At 35.6% G+C, this 21755-nt stretch overlaps 1 long non-coding RNA gene across 1 annotated transcript in view; it reads right to left on the bottom strand.

Moving 5' to 3' along the window:
* LOC131509100 (uncharacterized) overlaps positions 1 to 21755 on the bottom strand; it is a 189470-nt gene that overhangs the window by 95692 nt on the left and 72023 nt on the right. The window lies entirely within an intron of this gene.

The following is a 21755-nucleotide window of genomic DNA, read 5'->3' as shown; positions in this document are numbered from 1 at the left end:
ATAAATCCCACAGCAATCATTTAAAAAGGGGGCAAATCTTTTGAATGCCTTTTTTTCTTTTTCTTTAACAATAGAATAGAAATGTATTTTTAAAAAGATTCTTTAGTAATGCTGTGTGTGGCACAATGAAGTACATTATTTCCCTTTCTTTCTTGGTGTAACTTTTTTCCGTGTACACATTATTGTTATTGACAGCAGTTCTAAAGCCTTTAAAATAAAAAGAAATTAAACAGTGAATCAATAAAGATTAGCTATTTACTGTAGATTACTAGCTTATCATTCCTATAATTACAATAATGGCTGCTGATGGAAATTCTATTTATGTGAATAATTTTATTCTTGTTATTTACTATTATTAATGTTACCATTATTATCTTCTTACCCTTCAGTTCACAAGATGTATCTTCTCAGTGAATTTTAATTCCACTATCTTGCTATTATACTGTACATAATCCTATCAAAGACTGTCCTTCATGCAACATTTTCAGTGATATATTATCATAGAGACCGTTAATGAATGAGCTTCATATCTTACTAATACTGTTTTAGATACTATTTTTATTAATTTCCCAGTTGTAATTCTTCATATACTACCTGTGCCTGTCTTCTATTAAAGTTGTGTTTTTAATTTTTACATGGAGATTTCAAAGGAGAGCATTAACTTTGTGTCTTTAAAAATACATTTTACTTCACAGATTCTCAATGATTACATTATCATAATGCCCATGCTTTGTTCTCTTATACTTGTAACAAGTTAATTTTCACAATTTTCCTTTACTTTGGATTCCAATTTCATGTTAACAATCAAAATTAAAACAGTAACACTATGATCTTTCTGACATGCAACTGAAATAAGAAATAACTTGAAAAACAAACCAATTGCACTCTGTCCTTTGACTAAGATCCAGACACTATAGTCAAATAAAGAAAATAATTATGTCGACTTTTGTACATACTATCTCTAAGAATTATTACTTGAGGTAAATACAGTCCTCCTACAGAAGTTACCATGCTCCTTGGAAATAATTTATTTCATTGAAATGCCTTATTTATTTTATTTTAGAGGAATTAAGAAAGTGAGCAACAAGAAAGCTGTTTGTTTAGCTTTGTTATCGTTTTGTTGTTGTTGTTGTTTTGTTTTGTTTTGTTTTTTTACTGCCATATGCTTTGGACTATAAGTTGTTACTACACAAAATAATTCATACGGAAATTTTTGTTATTTTTGCTCTCTTCCTCGCACTGGGAATTTTGTAGAATGGCATGGATTTCTTTTCATATGTTCCTACAGGAAAGGTCAAACAGAGAGAATGTAGATTAAATAAGCTTAGATTGTAGCTACATTCCTTTGTAATTACATTAAAACATTCTGACAGAATAAAATTAGTGGCCAATATTAAAATGTCCTTAAAACTATGCTACATATAGAACATGTAAATAAGCTTAGATCCCTTTGAAGGAAAATTAAATATACATGTGATATTCTGTAGCTCAGATTAATAGCTAGGAAGAAATGCATTATTATGGTAATATAAACTTATATTTAACATACAGCTATAGCATTCTGCATAAACAAAACACATCCCTATCCCTTGGTGTTGATATGTCTCATTAATCTTTTCAGTGCATCTACTTGTTTTTCTATACATCTCCAAATTTATACACACATACAAAACACATATATATTAGGTTAACTGAGCCAGTGGCAATTAGGAAGCACCTTGAAGACAGGAAAGAAGGAAGGAAGGAAAGATGAAATGAAGGAGAGATGGAAGGAAGGAAGGAAAGAATGAAGGATATTTTTTATTAAATCTCAACACTGTGAAATAAACACCTATCTGCTTGTCTAAAGGAAAAAAATATAGCAAAACACACGTAAGATAATCTTTTGTCCAAGATGGTGGTGGTTTGGATACTGTGTCAGTGGGTTTAGACATATTTGATGCCTCCACTTGCACAATTATAGTAGCACTAAGGGAAAAATAGCTAACATTTAGTGGTGATTATTATATTCCAATATTGTTTTGATAGTTTTACAGGTATTATTATCTCATTTAACCTTCAAAATAACCTCACAAGTTAAATACTATTATTACTTTGCAAATGTCACACAACTATTATGTGTGGGAGTTTGAATGGCAATAATCTGACCCCAGATTCAAAGTGAGCCACAATAATAAACTGATCTATTCACATGTATTATGGCCTATCACCTACAGAGGCAAATTCTGTCAAAAAATCTGTTTTTTTATACAGCTCCTCTTTGAGTCAATTAAAAAAAAAAAACAAAAAAACAAAAAACCCCTGAAAATCTCTTTAAGCAGTTTGATGAGTCCTTGCAAGCTGAATTCAAATTTCAGGTGTTTGAAGCTCCATTTTTGTAAGATAAAACCTAATGCTTTACTGGAAAGTTCATGATTCAAGTGTGTTCTTGTATTTTTCCTAGCCTTTCTTGAAGGCTTATATAGACTTTCACACTTTTTCTAATGTGTAAAACCAAATTCATTGACATAACATACTATAAAGTTATACAATAACTTGTATAACAAATAACAGAATATTATTCTAGCAATAATAAATAGAAGATTATTAAAATCTTAAAGAACATAAATATCCCATCCTTGGCAAATCACATTGGGAAAATAGGTTGAAAGAATCATGATTAATCAAAGCTACATCATAAACAAGTAGACTTATGTTTGCATTTATCACCAGTGATAATGTTTCACATATTACAGTTTCATGAGATATCTTGTACTTCAAGTGTTTAAGACAATACCTGGCATAGAGCAGGCAATCATGAAATATTTCTTGAAAAAATAAGTCTACCTACAATGGCAATTGAAAAAAAAAATCTTGAAAAAAAAAACCTACCTACAATGGCAATAGGACAGTGAAGGTGAATCTTTAAAACTTGCTCTTTTGCTTTTTACATATATTATCAACATTGAAAAACATGTCACCATTAACAGAAATGAAAAGTTTTAAAAATTCAGAAGAACATTAGAACCATGGCATGAAACAAACATATGGCACACTTAAGTGGGCAATTTGAGAAGAGCCAAATAAAAGGGTCAGTGTTCAGGAAATAAGAGATGCTATAGTATCTACCCTGGGCTAGCAACCCTGGGAGCCCTTACTAATGAGAGGATTTTAGAGAAAAGGCAGCGAGCAATGTCATGAACCTAGAGAGACCGCTCCTTGGAGAGGTGTATCTGACAGGAGTTAGGACATTTGGTGCCCGGACCCAGCCAACCATAGCGATCAATGGGGAGGGAGTTGGGGAATGTATTCCAACTTCACTCTCCTCTTCCCCCCTAGTCTCTAGCATGTTTTGTATTGGCTGAACACAGCCCAAAGCCAGAGGGTAAGAGAGTCCACTCGAGTGGAACAGGCAAGCCAGCAGGGCACAGGATTGCATGGACAAAGTTGGAGAGTGAACCCAAAGAAGCAGATGCCAGACGTTCAGCACAACGTGCAAAATTCAGATTCCATTTTTCCACATCTCCCATCCTTAATTTTGGACTGTAAGCTTTGAATACTTTGCAATTATAAATGGCGCAATAACATAGAATTTTGTCCACATTTCCTGTGCTTGGATTATCACTAGAAGTTAAGTTTCACTGCTGAGACTAATGTATCGGAGAAAACAATATGCTGGCTTTTGCCCCATACAACCAAATTCTAAGATTTTAACCAATATTTCCTGCCACCAACAGTAAACAGCCATGCCTATTTTGTTACTGTTGTCAGTATTATCTCTTCTATTTAATTTTTTAAAATAATGTGATCGATAATGCATTTGAATGTTAGCTCTGGCTCTCATGACCTCTATGAGTGTACAAATGTATGGTTTTTATTTCCTTATCAGTCAGGGAGGAATGTCATAATACCCAAGTAACCAAAGAAAATGGTGCCTGATGGTTGCTTTCATTTAACACCTGAAATATACTGATCTACCACATGCAGCCGTCTGCTAACCTCTCACATGGATTTATACTTCTTTGCTCACTAACGTGAGTTTGTATTTTTTCATGTTTGTTTATTAATTGTATTTTTTGTTGTTGAAAATCTTTTCTTCCTGTTACTTGTCCGTTCGTACTGAAACAATCATTTCCTTACTAATTGGTATCATCTTCTTATATACATAAATACTTACAATTCAGTTGTTATGTTTACTGAAAATATGATCCGATGTGTGTCTCTTACTCTGAATCACTGAAAATTTACACTTAGGTACAGTAAGATATGCTAAAATTTGGAGATCATTAATATTGTTTTGCTTTTTAAAACTTGGTAGATATCTTAGTCTGTTTGGGCTACTACAGTGAAAATACCACAGATTGGATGGCCTCTACAAACATTTATTTCTCACAGTTCTGGAGGCTAGGAAGTCCGAGATTAAGGCATCCATAGATTTAGTGTCTGGTAATGGCCAGTTTCCTGGTTCATAGACAGTTGTCTTCTGCTGGGTCCTCACATGGTGGAAGGGGCGAAGGATCTCTCTGAAGTCTCCTTTATAAGAGCACGAATCCTATTTATGAAGGTTCCGTGCTCATGATCTAAACACCCCAACGTTTGCACCTAATACCAACAAACGGAGGATTATTTGGTTTCAGCATATGAATTTGGGGGGACACAAACATTCAGTCTATAGCAGCAGGTAAATAATCACTCTATTAACTGAATTGTAAGAAGTTCAAATTTAATAGCTTCCTCTTCTAAAAAGCTTCCTTTCTTCTTGGCAGATGGATATATTTTGATCTCTTCAAAACTGTTAGATCACTTGGGTTTTACTTCTTGCATTTGTCAGATATTTTCTAGAATTTTAATTATCTTTATGTATAAAGACATACTATATCCATTATTATTTGTCCTTATGTATAAAGACATACATATTGATAATATTAGTTTACTGGTTTAATCAGGGGCCTTTTTTCTTATGCCATTTTGCATTAAAAAAACAAAACAAAAACCCTGTGAGGTAGGATTTTAAATCATCCACACTGATTGTTTGGATAAATATCCTTATCTAGAAAATTCTAAATTTCATGCTTCAACTACTTAAAATAACATAAAGCACAACATATAGGAATAAACTCCTTTTGTGCCAGACTGTAGAATTATTTACTCACTCTAAGCCTCAATTATTCATTTGAAAACTACTAAAGGTAGTTTATATGAGAAGTATATGATAGAAAGTTTAGGTGATGCTGTTTTTGCAAAATATTTTGGTTTTGAGGACCTAACAAAGAAATATAGCATCATTTAAATTTAAGAAATTTTTTTTCAAGTAAGATTACCTTAAAATTAAATTAAATTAAATTAAATTAAATTAAATTAAAATAGGGGCACTTGGATGGCTCAGTCGGTTAAGTGTCTGACTCTTGATTTTCACTCAGGTCATGATCTCACCATCCTGAGATCATGCCTTGCCTCAGTCTCCCTGAGTGTGGAGCCTGCCTAAGAGTCTCTCTCTCCCTCTCTTTCTGCCCCACCCCACTTGCATGTGTGCACACACACTCTCTCTCTCAAAGAAAGTAAAAATAAAAATAAAAAATAAAATAAAATAGGGGCACTGGGTGGCTAAGTTGGTTGAGCATCTGTCTTCAGCTCAGGTCATGATCTCATGGTTGGTGAGTTTGAGCCCCATGTCGGGCTCTCTGCTGACAGCTCAGAGCCTGGAGCCTGCTTCTGATTTTGTGTATCCCTCGCTCTCTGTCTCTTTCTCTCAAATATAAATAAACATTAAAAAATTTAAAAAAATGAAATACAATATAATACAATAAAGTACTATCAGTTACTATGCACCAACTACATGGTTGGTCCAGAGCCAGGTACTCGAAATATATGTAATTATACCAGTAAGAACTTGGCCTGACTTGAGCAGAGTCAGGAATACGCAGAACAAAGAGAAAGGATTTTTAAAATAATCAAGTCAATACCTTACAAGGAAGAGACCAATAGTAACAACATAGAGTTCAGATAAGAGGTCCAATACTTCCTCCAAAAGACTAAGTGTGAATTTCATAGGGGAAATATGGAATCGTCTAAATTCCACAGTTAATTTTTCTGTTTGAAGTAGAAGTAAATAAATTAGGGAGAATTAAATATTAACTGTGCACATATGAAAAATACTTTAAATATTTTAATTAAATATTTAATTAATTACAAGTATTAACCACCAACATCTGGAAAGTTATACTGTGGGATTGAGCAATCGAGCCATCAAAATGGTTCTCCTTGATGTGTGTGTGTGTGTGTATGTATATACATATATATGATATACATGTATGCCATACATGTATATCATATATATATATATATATATATATATATATATATATATAGTAATGTAGGTAAATAATTTGCAGATCATTGCAGAGATTTCAAGTTAACAAAAGCTTGCCTGACCCAGAAGCAGCCATTTATTGTAATAATATATTCTGAAAACTGAACTGTTGACAACAATTTCCAATGTAAAATGCCTACCATAAATACAATTATTTTTCACAGCTCACTTGCGTACATTTAGAGTGCTGTTGTGAAGTCTTTCTAACTGGTTGTTTTGCTTAAGAAATCAGAAAGGCTGCTTTAGGCTAACTGGAGGTTATATGTTCACAATAAATCCAGACATGAAAATCAATAGAAATATTTAAACCTGTGATGTTGGAGAAGTGCCTCTCAAAAAAGATCAAATGCTAAGAACTGAATCTCATACACACTATTGCACATTATCACTACAAGTGAAGGCTTGTTGACACTATTCTGTTTCTATATCAAGGCAGCTGCAATACAATTTGGAAAATATGACACTATTTAAAGGATCTTCAGGTTTGTTAGTGAGGTCTCTTGGGCTGTGGGCGGATGCCAGCACTGCTGGGACAGTCTTCCTTATTCACTGAGGGGATCACCAGGGTTAGTACTTAAACCCACTGCGGAAGCTGAGAAGACCAAGTGAATGACCGGAAGATGTACTTTCACACTAGGTAGGAAGTGAGGCCTTCAAACAGAAGGCATCGAGTGGGAATATACAGATAAGACTGACGAGAAATAAGAGAGAAATTCATGGACTTACTGTAAGGAAACCCCCTTCTCTCAGATGTCTCTTGTCCAATGACTATAGTTCACATGTCTTTCAAAGTTTTACTCCCACCTAAGAGGCCCGCCATTTTCTAGCAAGTTCATGTTGCTCTTATACTTCCATTTTCTTTCAGTGAATTTTTCTCTTGACTCCCCAAATACATTTTATACTTATTTTCAGTCTTCATGGATTTTATAGAACAATCTAAATGGGAGCAGCAGCTGTTATCAACTCTGTAGACCTACTGGGCCTTATCCTAAAGAATCTTTGAGAAATCAGTCTTTGGGAAATTGTAAGGCTGTGAACTCCCTTATGGTTTTATGAAAAATAATAAGACTTCATGATTTGTTAAGTAGTGTTTACACACACACACACACACACACACTTTCACACATACATTTCCATCTAAAGCATTCCACTTTGCCAGCCATTCTTAGTGAAAGGTAATTCTGGAAAGAAGAGCAGTATACAGAAGTAAGCATGTAAGAATGCTCCTGAATTCAAAAGTAATGAGGGGGTGCCTGGGTGGCTCAGTCAGTTAAGCATCCAACTTCGGCTCAGGTCATGATCTCACATGATCTCAGTTCATGTGTTCGAACCCCGTGTCGGGCTCTGTGCTTACAGCTCAGAACACAGAGTCTGTTTCAGATTCTGTGTCTCCCTCTCTCTGCCCCTCCCCTGCTCATGCTCTGTCTTTCTCTCTCTCAAAAATAAACATTAAAATTTTTTTTTAAAAAGTAATGAGGGGTGCCTGTGTGTGAGTGTGTATGTTTTAAGAAAACCAAAAAGCTCAATTAAAAAGCATAAAAATGCCCAAAAGCATTGAAGAAGTATTCCATATTACTGATGTAGAATAAGTGAATAAGATAAAGATATCAATTTTCTCAAAATGTAATCATAGGTTTAATTAACTACAAGCTTTTTATTCCAAAATTGTTCAGAAACATATGGTAATACAATAGAATATTAAGAAAAAGAGGGGCAACAAGAGGGCTCTCTAAAGTGTTAAAGTCTGCTATGATTCAGTAATAGTTAAAACTGTGATGATGGCATTAAATACAATGGACACTAAAAGCTCACTGTTTATTTGTTTGAATTTTAAAGAAGTAGGAAAAAGTAGAGAAGAAAATAAAGGTAGGATAATCTGGCAGAGCCAGATGTCAAGTTATTTAAGACCCCAATAAATACTCAAATATAATTTAGGATAATGTAAAAATTATAAATAGGACAAATATACTAATAAGCTACTGTTCTTTTTGTTATGCCATACTATCTATCCAAATAAATTCATTATATCTTAATCAGTTCTAGCTAATAAATTAAAACATCTATCAGTCTTGGACTACATCTTTTCCCTAAAAATATTCAGAACAATATTTTCAAATTGACATATAACTGGAAGGACAGTGAAGATTTTATATGAAGATAAACCATTAGACCACCTAAAGTTTTAGAACTTGAAATTTTTTTTGTTAATTAAAATCAAAATTGGTACAAATACTGGTTACAAAAGCTTAAAATAGTATTAAAGATACACAGAAAAACCAATAGTTTAGTTTTTATGTAAAACAGAAACCTAGAACTAAATTTAAAAAGAGCCGTTTATTTTACATATAAAACAACTTTGCGTGTATCAGATAACACTTAGAGATAATGTCAATTAACAATTCATTAAACAGTCCAATGCTGTTTCCACCATTTTGCAGTGATAACAACAGCAAGAGAATATTTCACCCAGGCCACTTCATTGGCTAAAATCACCAATCAAAATTGACCATGGGAAATTTATTTTTGAAAATTGGCTCGGGGTGCCTGGGTGGCGCAGTCGGTTAAGCGTCCGACTTCAGCCAGGTCACGATCTCGCGGTCCGTGAGTTCGAGCCCCGCGTCAGGCTCTGGGCTGATGGCTCGGAGCCTGGAGCCTGCTTCCGATTCTGTGTCTCCCTCTCTCTCTGCCCCTCCCCCGTTCATGCTCTGTCTCTCTCTGTCTCAAAAATAAATATAAAAAAAAAAAAAAAAAGAAAATAAAAGAAAAAAAGAAAATTGGCTCAATTTTTAATATCAATTTCAACTTAGTTATACTGACTCTTTTTTTCTTTGCTAAAACTCATCCTGTTTGCATGCATTATGTTTTATTGTCTCAAAAAGATAAAAGACATTATTTAAGGGTATTACTCCAACAAATTTGAAAGAGATCCAATAACTTTGCTGAACTGAATTTAATTGAGGACTCTTTTTTTCCCTTGGTGGACAAATCCATCCCGGTAGTTTTCTTCAGAACAGAGCTTTTAAGTGAGGGTGGGGGAGTTGGAGATAAAAGGAATAGTAGTATCTTTAATTTTATAATTCTGACTTAATGAAATACCTTTTAACAATTTTACCAAGGTTTCAGGGATTCAGAATATGACTGCCACCTGTCACCAGAGAACTATTTGAAATCAAATAATTTCACAGCACAAAACATCATGATTCTGATCTTGATTTTTGAAATAAGAATATTAAATTGTTCTCTAATTCCACCCAATTAGCATTTTGTCATTCACAGTTGTAATAATGAAAGAGCGTACTCTCATACATCTCTTGGTGAGATATAAAGCTAAAGTTCTAATCTAAGCTATACTTATCTTAAGTAACAAATAAGATTTATATGATGAATTATGTATCCAACCCTTCTTTTCTACTTTGAACAAGAAAACATCTTCAATACTGAAAACTCATTCATAGCAGCTTCTTCAATATCTGGCCCAAGTTCTAAATATTGTGAAAATAGCCTTTGTAGGATGACTAAATACCTACTGCTTTACTGATGATCGTTTTCCAAAATTTGAGGACGACTAATATGCTAAAAAAGACATGGGATATTTTGATTAAATCTAAGTACAAAACTTAGGAGTCAGAGAAGCTTAAGGTATCTCTTGGTTCAATCCTAGGTCTGCAAACACATAAAGATAGAGGCTAGGTAGAGTTAATACTACAGCACTGCTTCTCTAACTTCAAGACCGAGGTTCTTTCCAGAACACCACACATCCCACTTCCCTAACATGAACTAAGGATAAGGATTCAAAGAATGTTAAAGACTAAAAGCAGGTTTCATAGAACCTACTCTGGATGTTCATTTTGTCATTAAAATCTAAAGTTAGATAAATTTTGCATGAATTGGGATAATGGCAAAAATGAAAAATTTATTATTCTGCTATCATCACAATTCAATCTCACAATTTCTTTTCAGTTCCATTTTTCACACACACACACACACACACATGCATAAAATAAATAAATAAACAAACATCAGCTATTAAAAAATATCTCCAAAACATGACGTTTTCAAAGATGTATTCATAGGAATTGGAAATTAATAGCAAGCTATTCATTTATTCATCCCTAAGGGTGCCTCCTTTCAGTTCGACTGAGGAAAATAGGTTCAGTTTTCCTTTATATAATATAAATAACATTGGAGTAAGATTGCATCTGTCATAGATGAAAATACCATATTTATGTCTTCTTATAATCCATTCATTGCTTTATGGACCCAAAGTCCTCCAGGGAGTGTCACAAATCCACATAATGTTCCTGAGTGTTACGTTTTGCATTTGGATCTATGATTTAGCTGACAGATGTGAATAAACACTGATAACTGCACATGTGTGGAGACCAAGGAGTGCATATTCCTTTAAGGTCACATTAGCTTTTCCTTAAAATCCTCTTCTATGATCTCTTCTTTGCTGATGTTGAAATAATCTTCTGCCAATGAATCTGCATGTGTTTTTCAAGTTTATGTTGTGTTGTGTTGTTTTTCTCTTTTTCCATCAAATTTGTAATAAATCAATTAAAATGAGAATGTTATTCTTATAGAAAAACAAACCCTTAAATGTTCCAATTTTGAGACATATTACTTAACAACCATGGAAAGAAAACTCCAATATTTCTCTGTTTTGGAGAAACTTTAGGCATCATACAAAACACAATCTCAAAAATAAGCTTTAAAGATGAAAAAAATTGGAATATCTTATTGGGCAACTGCAAAAATGTTAATGATAAAATGACACTTTGTATACACATTTCTATTTAACATTATTCGATGTTTTTTATATAATCTCTGACACATCAATAACAAATTCCCCTACAGCTCACAAGTTCAAGTAACATGTCTACCTCTCCCTTTTTTCCTTTCACTAACTGAAACTTGATCTTTCCTCCAGGCCATTGCTTCTCTGTCAGTGCTCTCAAAATGGGGACCCCTCCTTCTCTCATGTCCGACATATTACAAAAACAGGGTGTTGTTGGCATTTCCCCTCCATTTTCACATCTTTCTTAGGATGTACATGACATATAACTAGCTCCCGTTTAAGATACCTTAAGCTTCTCCTACATTTTCCCCATCACTCAATTCTACTAACTTCCAGGTTACTTCTTCATATTCCTGCAGTTTCTTGAAGCCTGTCTTACTCTCGGCCAGCCAACAATGCCAGTCCTTCATAGCAATACTGCTGTCATAAATTGCATTTAGTTGCAATGATTTTCAAATACCCTTATGTTATGGGCTGAATTGTGTCAGCCCTAAATTCTTATATCAGTGTCCTAACCACCAGTACCTCAGAGTATGGCTGTATTTGGAGAGAGGGTTTTTAAAAAGTAATTAAGTTAAAATGAGGTTATTAGAGTGGTCCCTAATCCAATATGACTGGTGTCGTTATAAGAAGAGGAGGTAGGGACACTGACACGCACAGAACATGTGAAGACAGAGAAAGAAGATGGCCATCTACAAGATAAGGAGAAGCCCCCCAGAAGAAATTAAGCCTGCCCACACCTTGATAGGAGACTTGTAACCCCCAGAATTGTATGAAGATTAATCTTTATTGTTTAAGCCGCCCCATCTGTGGTAATGACAGCTGTAGTCAGCTAATATATCTTCTATGTTCACAAAATACCTATCTACTATTTCCTTAAAAGGGAAATTGAAATTCAATTTCCCACTGTCTTCTGTGTCTGAAATGCAAGTGCATCACAAGCCTCTACCAACTCTATCAGCTGGAGTGACTTTGGTTTAAGAGAGAGCCATGTGAAGCTGGAGTGCACCTAGAATCTACTCTGCAGGGCCATTTGGCTTTTCCAGGCCGTGGTCGCTCTCAGGGCAGACATATGCAGCAAGGTTCAGGCAACAGCTGAGTTTATAGCAAAGTCAAATACTTGGGCATCATCCAGGTAAGCTGTAAGATCTAGTGTTCGGTAACAGTTATGATAAAAGACTTCATATTAGGACATTCCGCAATTTAGAGCACGTAACTAGAAGCTTAGTCCTGAGCTTTGTTCTTTTCCCCACAAATGCGTATGTTCCTGATGTATACCTAATAAACTCCTCTGGTGAAATCAGCCAGAATCCGCTCCCTCTGCTTAAAGTGAAAAACACTGACTAGAATCATGTCAGCCTGCTTCCAAAACTTACTCTAGCAATTCTCTGTGGCATAGAAACAGAAAAAGAGAAAGCAGATGATTAGGGTGATTTACATAAATTCAATATGTTAATGATTCATTCTTATCTAGGTAGTAAAGCAAAGCTAAGAAAATCCACCTGACAAAATATCCTAGCAACAATTTTACATTTTTTAACTAATAAAATAACCTAACATGAAATGTAATTAAGAAAGAAAATATGTTCACTTTTAATCTTATCACTATAACATAGTATTCCATTGCTTTCTGTCTTTCTTTTTGATCTTAGGCCTTATGTATTGGATTCTATATGATAATTATCATAGTGTATAAAATTTTATTTTTTACCTATGTACCAGCCAGGGTCCCAGGAGAAAATAGAGGGCATACCCAAATTGGGTAATTTAGGGATAACTCAGTAAAGGGCGATTTTTTTTCCCAAAAGATTTTATTTAAACTCAAGTTAGTTAACATATAGTGTAGTATTGGTTTCAGAAGTAGAATTTAGTGATTCATCCCTTATGTATACACCCAGTACTCATCCCAACAAGTGCCCTCCTTAATGCCCATCACCCATTTAGCCCATCCCCCATCCCACCTGCCCTCCAGCAACCCTAAGCTTGTTTTCTATAGTAAAGAGTCTCTTTTCGTTTGCCTTCCTCTCTGTCTTTATCTTATTTTTCAATAAAAGGACAATTTATAAAGATGTAGGCTGGATGTAGGGTAGTACAGTATCCCAGAGCTAGTAACCAGGTTGCTGCTCTCAAGCCAAGGACTGAAGAAACAAGGTTTGAGAACAGTTACTCAACCCACAGGTGGAAAGCGCTATGCTCAGAGGTCTGGGGGACAGGAGTCCTCACTTTGGGCAGAGAGTTTCATACAGCTCACAGTGAAGCTGCCACGAGGGAATCTGGAGAATATATACCCATGCCTACCTCCTCTCCTTCTCTCTGATCCCCTGCCAGTATTTTTCATTGACATCATCAGAGAGAAAAGAAACCTGCTGATAAAGTCCAAGCAGGTCAGCTGCCTGTGGCACAGAGCAGGGAGGATCTGGAAGGCAAAAGCAGTATACCTAACACCATTTGACTGTATTATATTTGACAAAGATTACATCACTGTTTGCTTAATTACTCTTTTGTTATGGAGTTTTTATATTTTTTCTGTTAAAAAGAAGAGAGCAACATTCTACGAACATCTTATTATATGTTAGTCATATTTCTTTTGAATAATTCATAAGAAATGACACCAAAAATTGTATGATTGTTTCTTCAGGAAAAGAATAGTTTAATGTGAGGAATATCAGTTGTCCTAATTTGTGTTTCTATATCATTTTGAAGGTGGTTAAACTGTATCTCGTTATAAATGATGTTAAATTTGTGTATGGTAAATGCTTTCAGAATTCTTAGAATGTGTTTTTCACACAGGAATCGCATACACATTAGAATAGAAAGAGAAGGTGCTTCCTTTTGGACATGAAAACTCTCAGGTTTGCCTACAATCATGTGGCCAGTTAAAAACTGTGGACAGAAGAACTAATGTTTCAGGTAAAGGCTAAAATGCTGTAGGAGAGCTTCACTTGTGACAAAGCTTTACTTGTTCAAAGTCACTTGACTTCATGTCCATACAGCAGACTGGCACAGCAGAGAAAGGGAGGAGCAAGGAACGTCCATCTTGCGGCTGTGACTAGAAGTTACACACACTGCATCTACTCATATTCCACTGGCCTGATCTTAGCCATATGTTCTCACCTACTTTCAAGGAAGGTTGAGAAATGCAGTCTGTACCTGAACATTCATGTTTTATCAGTAAAGTTTCTGTTAATAAAGGAGGAGGGGAGAAAGGGTCATGAGGACAGCTAGCAGTCACTTCCATGGTGTCACTGCCTGGCCGCCGGTATATCAGTCCACATCTCTATTGGGCACGCAAAACATTCTCATGTCTTCTCCGATGGAGAGAATCCAGAGTTACAGCCACCAAGAAGTCCCTATAGCTGAGTGAAGCACAATGCTTTCCAGTATAGAAAGTGGCCACCGGTGACCCTGTGATTTATACACTAAAAGACACATGCCCTCCACATACATACATGATATACAATGGTAGGGGCAGGAACAATATAACTAAAACAAGTACTCAAACTCAAAAGAAGAAGGAAAGCAAGTCGCAAATCCCACTGACTATGAATTATAAAGACTTCATGCTGCGTAAGTTCCTTGCTTAGCCCAGTTTGCCATGGGTTCTAGAAATAAATCCTTTGTCCATTGTCCTCTATAGTCTCTTCCTTTGTCTTCTTGTAATTTTTTCTCTGTGGTCTCAAGTGAAAGTGGAGCCGAGGAACATGTCCTCATAGTCTTATACTGCTGATGTAGACTTTGGGAAGCAGGTTATTCTAGAGGTTCAGCGGCTATAGGCCAGATTTGTGTATGCCAGCTTGTGGTTAGCAATGATTTCTTCTCATCACTTTGATTCTGGTCAGCTCCATTTGAAGTAACCAGAATGAAAGGATCTTCTCTGGTTATAGCTTTTATGACTTCAGGCTTTCATTTATATACTAGTTTCTGGGCTAAGACTACTCCCTCACCCGTATCAATTTAATGGCATTTACCTTGAGGCCATCTGAAACAGTAGCTTAGGTGGGAGGACAATATCTTTAAACTGACCTTGGATGCCAGCTACTCCACTTTTCTGACAAAGAACATTTAATATGGCAATTTCTGGAAAGGCTTTCAGAGACCATCCTGTTTTCTGCTGTTTGCGGTTCAGATATATTTGACTTTTCTAACCTTCTGAGGTCCCAATTACTGAACTCATAGTCAATCTAGATTGATTTTTTGGTAATATATTTGTTTTGGTTACAATCTTAGTGTTTTAACACTGATTTGTCATACACAGACCCTAGTATTTCTTTTTTTATACCAATTTGATATCCCTCCCTTTTCTTTCCAATAAATTAACTCTTTGACAATTAAATTACCCAGAAAGTTGGAGGTGGTAAGAGTGCACAAAAATTAAGCTTCCAATCAGTCTGTTCTCTCAACTTGAGATGGTCTCCCTATTTCTAATCCAGATATAATCTTGGTTTCAAACGATCATTATTGTGGGCTCTTTAGTGACCTAACACTGTTTCATGACCAAAAACACCCTCCTGTGAAAAAAATATATCTTTATATTTTAAGATCAGTGCTTATTTTGATTAATGGGGCAGAGAGTACTCTATTAGAATGGTTTTGTTACCTTCAATTTTTGCTTGCCAATTGGTTAATTGACTAAATCCACTTCTCTCCTAGTTACTATAAGCAGAAATCATCTGCCAAAATATAACAACACTTTTACTTTTCCTAGCCACTTATGCTGGAACTGCCGTTCTAGTAAAGATGTGGCCTACCTGTAAAGTTATTGTGAATAACCGTTTACTAAATGTTTCGCTCCGATATAACAAGAGCCACCAGCTTTCTGGACAATATATGTCCCCTTGCCTCCAGCCACCTGATAGCAAAGCCAGTACCACATATTTTGTGTTTTATTGGGGTGGTGCCCTACTATCAGATGCCAATTTTTACATTAGGATACTGGCTACATTGTTGTAACAAAGAGACAACAAAATACTTGATATAAGCGATATAGATTTAAAATATATCATTTAAGGGTTCCCAGATGACTCAGTTGGTTAAGCATCCAACTCTTGGTTTCGGTTCAGGTCATGATCTCATGGTTTCGTGAGTTCAAGCCCTGCGTTGGGCTCTGTGTTGGTAGCATGGAGCCTGATTGGGATTCTCTCTTCCCCGCCTCTCTTTCTGCCCCTCCCTGTCTCTTGCTCTCTCTCTCTCAAAATAAATAAACCTAAAAAAAATCACTTAAATAACAGAGGACATATTTTTTCTCATGTATGCCATTCTCCATATATGATTTTGATCTCAGATCCAAGGCAATTGTTTCATTGGATTTTTCATTTTTCAACATCCATTTTTTCAGCTTGAGGAAAAGGAAAAAAATGAAGGGGAAAAGAAGCACTTTCCTTTTGAAAGATAAAACTTTGATTGACTATTTCACTTAAGTTTATACTATTTTGGTTGGAAGTTAGTCATACTGCCACAGACACCTAAAGGGGAGGAAGAAAACATAATTTGTCCAGGCAGCCATGTATGCAGTTAAAACTCAAAAGGTTTTATTAATAAGAGAGAAAAGAATGGTTAATAGAGAAAAACAAGAGGCTTCTGTACACTCATATACACCTACTACTTCACTCTTTCCACTAAACTGACCTTAACAAATAACTTTTTAGAAATCTAAATTAAGGGATAATTGAGTGCCAAGGTTGGGATGCAGGGTGTGAGAAAATATTTACTTCTAAATCTTTGCTTAGGCCAGAATAGCTGTGAACCAAGATAATGAATTATACTGATCTGGAAGAAATTTTCAGAAATCATCATGCCTTTGATTTAGGCCATATTTAAGCATCCTGGGAAAATGTTAGCCCAATTTAGCTTTCTGAGATCTCTGAGGAAGGAAATCTCTCCTCTCCTTTGGCAACATTTTCTATCAGTTAATTTTGAGAGAGAAGGACCATGAGATCCATTCCCCATCCCCTATTCACATTCTCCATACTTTAGTGTAGTGTGGTGGTAAAAATGGTGGACACAGAACTGGTCTGCCTGGGTTCAAATCTAGGGGACTGCCACTCAGCCATGTACCAAGTTAGTGACCCTGGAGCAATAGTGTTTTTCTAAATCTCAGTTTCCCAAACTTAAAAAGAGAATCATATTTGAACCCACTAGATAAAGGTGTTAAGAACACTCAGTGTTTTAAAAATGCACTAAGCGCAGGGTGCCTGGGTGAGTCAGTCAGTTAAGCATCCCACTTCAGCTCAAGTCCTAATCTCAAGGTTCATGGGTTCAAGCCCCATGTGCTTACAGCTCAGAGCCTGGAGCCTCCTTCGGATTCTGTGTCTTCCTCTCTCTGCCCCTCCCCTGCTCGCTTTCTTTCTCTCTCTCAAAAAAAAAATTAAAATAATGAAAAAAATAAATAAAATAAAAATGCATTAAGTGCTTAGAGCAACGGCTGGTGTTTGGTCAATTCTCGATGAGTAACAGCTATTATCATCTCCTTGCGTTTTTTTTTTTCTCAGATCAGAAGATGCCTCCATAGAAATAATAGTGTGACCTTTACAAAAGCAGTTAAATTATATTAATTATATCTAAAATTAATCAGAAAACATGAGCCTGCATTACTTTGTATTATTAAAGAGTGTGCTATACTAATATGAATTAATAGCATAAATGAGACAAAATTTTAAACTACTTAGGGGTGAAAGCCCAACAAATCTTTTCAAGTACCACCTTAACAGGAGGTTTTGCATTAGACATAAAACTATACTAATTACAAAATAATTCTCTTCTGTTTGTTAAATCACTTAAACAGTCTCTAAAATTACATCTCAGCTCCAACTTCCAGTGTTCTTGTTCTTGCAGACTATCACAAAATGAAAGTAATAAAATGGAATGCTCTTTTCCCCCTGATTATAATAACAATATAATTGAAAAAACAGAAAATATAGAAAAGTATAAAAAAGAAAAATTATCTGAATTATCTGAAATTCCTCCACTATAAAATAATTACTACTTGCTACTTGGTGAATATTTTCTAGACATTCCTTTGCTAATAATACAAATTTTCAAAAAATCGAATCTTTCTGGTACAGATAAAAATTATAAACACTGGACAACATTATTGAAAAAAAACTACTTGTGGGGCTCTTGGGTTGCCTCAGTTGGTTAAGTGTCCAACTCTTGATTTCGGTTCAGATCATGATCTCACCGTTCGTGAGTTTAAGCCCCACATCAGGCTCCACCCTGGCAAAATCTTGGGAATAGCTTATTCTCAAAGATGACTGTGGTACTGGGTAGGAATTGTGAGTCTGTGGTTTTATTGTCTTGAGCATTTCATAAGCTATCCCATGTCCTCAAACCAGGTGGACAACTACAGCCTTAGCAGTTCAAGGTGGCAGATGATAAAGTAAAAGGCAGCAGACCAGTTGGATTTTAAGGGGGAAATCCTGTAAGCAAAATAGCCACAGAAGAACTGAGATTTAAAAATCTAACTACAAATTCTGCTCAAAATCCTGTCTGTCTTTAAACTATGCATGAGCATGGGAGCCCACTGAAAGTCTGTTAAAAAGCAGGTAGAACCTAAAAGGGGATCTACCTTTGAAAGAGAAACCAACTCCTGGTGAGATTTGCATGTATTCTCACTTTTGACTGAATGCATTTCCCAACCCACTCAGGGTCCCAGGGTAGAAGTCAGGGCTCGAAAAGAGAATGAGAAATTTACACTTACCACTGGGCCCAGCAACCCACTCAGAAGACATGAAAACATATCCGTGCAAAGACTTATAATGTATGTTGGAACTTTATTCATAAGACCCCCACACTAGAATCAACTTAAATGTCTATCAAGCAAAATAAACTGTGTATGTCTAAAAATGAACATTGCTCAGGAATAAAGAGGGTGAAATCTGAATGTATACAACATGGATGAAAGTCTACAACATTATGCTAAGTGTAAAAAGCCAGACACAAAACTATGTACTGTATGATACCATCTATAAGAAAGAAATCCTAGAAAAGGCAAAACTGCAGAAATAGAATGCAGGTCAGTGGGTTCCTGGGGCTGGGAATGGGGAATTGTGATCAACCTCAAAGTGACCCAGGATGGATTTTTCGGATGATACAAACGTCCCACATCTTTTTTTTTTATGTTTATTTATTTTTGACAGAGAGAGAGAGCATGAGCAGGGGAGGGGCAGAGAGAGAGACACAGAATCTGAAGCAGGCTCCAGGCTCTGAACTGACAGCACAGAGCCTGGTGCAGGGCTTGAACTCACAGACGTGAAATCATGACCTGAGCTGAAGTCGGACGCTCAACCGACTGAGCCACCCAGGTGCCCCAAACGTCCCACATCTTGATGCAATGGTGGTTTCATCACCCTGTTCTTTTGCCCTAACTCATCAAACGATATGTTTAAAATGGATACATTTGTACTGTATGAAAATGATTTCTCAATAAAGTAGTGAAAATAATAATACTCACCCACCTTACATTTTACCTGCCACCCCTCAATTACTTTTAATACAATCTATTGATCAAAATGACCCTCTGAGAAACAGAGAAAGTGCTTGGCTTCTCCCCAACCCCTGGTCATCCAAGGATTTTAAAGGATATCACCCCTTAGGAAAAACTGAGGTTAATCACTGCTTTAGCTGCATGAAACAAATTTTGATGTATTTTTAAAAAAATTTTTTTGGGGTCAAAATATTTTTAATATCTGTTATGATTTCTTCTTATAGTTGAAGGCTTTTCAGGTATTTTTCTATCATAGAATTCTAATTTAGTTCTGTTTTGTAACAGAAATATTCTTTATGATTTCCAATCCTTTTAAATTCACTCGCACTTGCTTTTACACCAGCATAAATATAGCTTAGTGAATGCTACATTTGAGCTCATAAAGAATGAGTATTCTGCTATTGTTGGTTGGAGTATTCTATAAATGTCAATTATCTCAAGTTGGTTGACAGTGTTATTCAGGCCTTCTACATCCTTACGGATTTACAACTTGTTTCCCTTCTTCCATTCATTTATCTAAATTCTACTGCTCATCAAGTCTCCAGATTATAGCAATTACCCATATTGTACATTAATTCTTTGTATCTGACTGATCTCCCCACTATACTTGGGGTAGATGGATACTCCTAGTGGGCAAGAATAATGCCTTTTAGTCTTTATGACTTCAGTTCTCCTATATTGCCTGTTATATAAGAAGTTGTCTCTAAGTGTTTGATAAATACAGATTCAATTGATCTATCAGTGAACAATCAATTATGAAAACCTTTGTCATTAGTAGAGTACAAATTAGAAATGTATAGGGGGTGCCTGAGTGGTTCAGTCGGTTAAGCGTCCAACTTTGGCTCAGGTCATGATCTCACCGTTCAGTGGTTTGGTCCCATGTCGGGCTCTGTGCTGACAGCTCTGAGCCTGGAGCCTGCTAGGGATTCTATGTCTCTCTCTCTCTCTCTCTCTCTCTCTCTCTCTCTTTCTCAAAAATGAATAATAAACATTTTAAAAATTAAAAAAATAGAAATGTATAGAAATAAGAATCCTATGGATTGAATTGTGTCCCCCACTAATCTGTATGTTGAACCCCTAACCTCAATGTGATTGTATTTGTACATAGTGCTTTAAGGAGGCAAAGTTAAGTGAAGTCCTAAGGGTAGAATCCTAATTCAGTAGGATTGGTGGCTTTATAAGAGGAAGATCTCTCTCTCTCTCTCTTTCTCTCTCATTCTCTGTCCATTCACATGTACTAATGAAAGGCTATGTGAGCACACAGTGATAAGGTGGACATATGCAAGCCAGGAAGAAAGTCAATATCAGAAACTATCCAGGCTGGCCCCTCCAGCCTCTAGAACTTGGACCTCCAACTTCTAGAACTGTGAGAAATACCCTTCTGTTGTTTAATCATCAGGCTATGGTATTTTGTTATGGCAGCCCAAGCTGACTAAGACAGGTTATACCATAGATATCTTGAGCAAGACTTACTCACTTAATACACACTGCCAAAAAATCTTTACAGCATTCTGGTATACAATCTTTATAAATTGTTTTATAAATAAAAGACCCATAAAGCAAACTTATTAAAATACTTAATTAAAATATTTTGTTAAAAATAAAAATCAAATTAAAGGATAACTCCAAACAAATGAGATGGATATATAATTGAGAGGTGAAATAGTACAGAATAATTAGAACAAGCAATTTTTATGGAAACACTTTACCAAGGATAACATCAATTTCTCTGCACTAACATATCACCAAAATACCAAACACATTTAGAGATAATGTTATTTTTATTTATTGAATATACAAATAAAAGTAATTACTGAAAAACATGATTGAGATTGTCCTATAGGCTAAATATACTTTAATCTTCCATATTTTATTTGAAGCATGACTGATATCTACATTATCATTTAATAAGCTTAAGAGACTAAACTACATACCCCAACCTACTCTCTGCACATGTAATTTTAGGGTCCCGTAGTTCAGTGGACAAAAACTACCATCATATTGTAATGTAAAAGGAGGAAATCAGAAAGACAGGATCATATTTTTCTCTCAAAAAGATGTCAGAAAGTGAAGACTTGCAGACTTCCCCATTACCTGCATATAGTATGTAGTTTGAGTTCAAACTC

The sequence above is a fragment of the Neofelis nebulosa genome, chromosome 4 (assembly GCF_028018385.1).
Source record: "Neofelis nebulosa isolate mNeoNeb1 chromosome 4, mNeoNeb1.pri, whole genome shotgun sequence".
Classification (NCBI taxonomy): Eukaryota; Metazoa; Chordata; class Mammalia; order Carnivora; family Felidae; genus Neofelis; species Neofelis nebulosa.
This window is presented reverse-complemented; position numbering and strand designations above follow the sequence as displayed.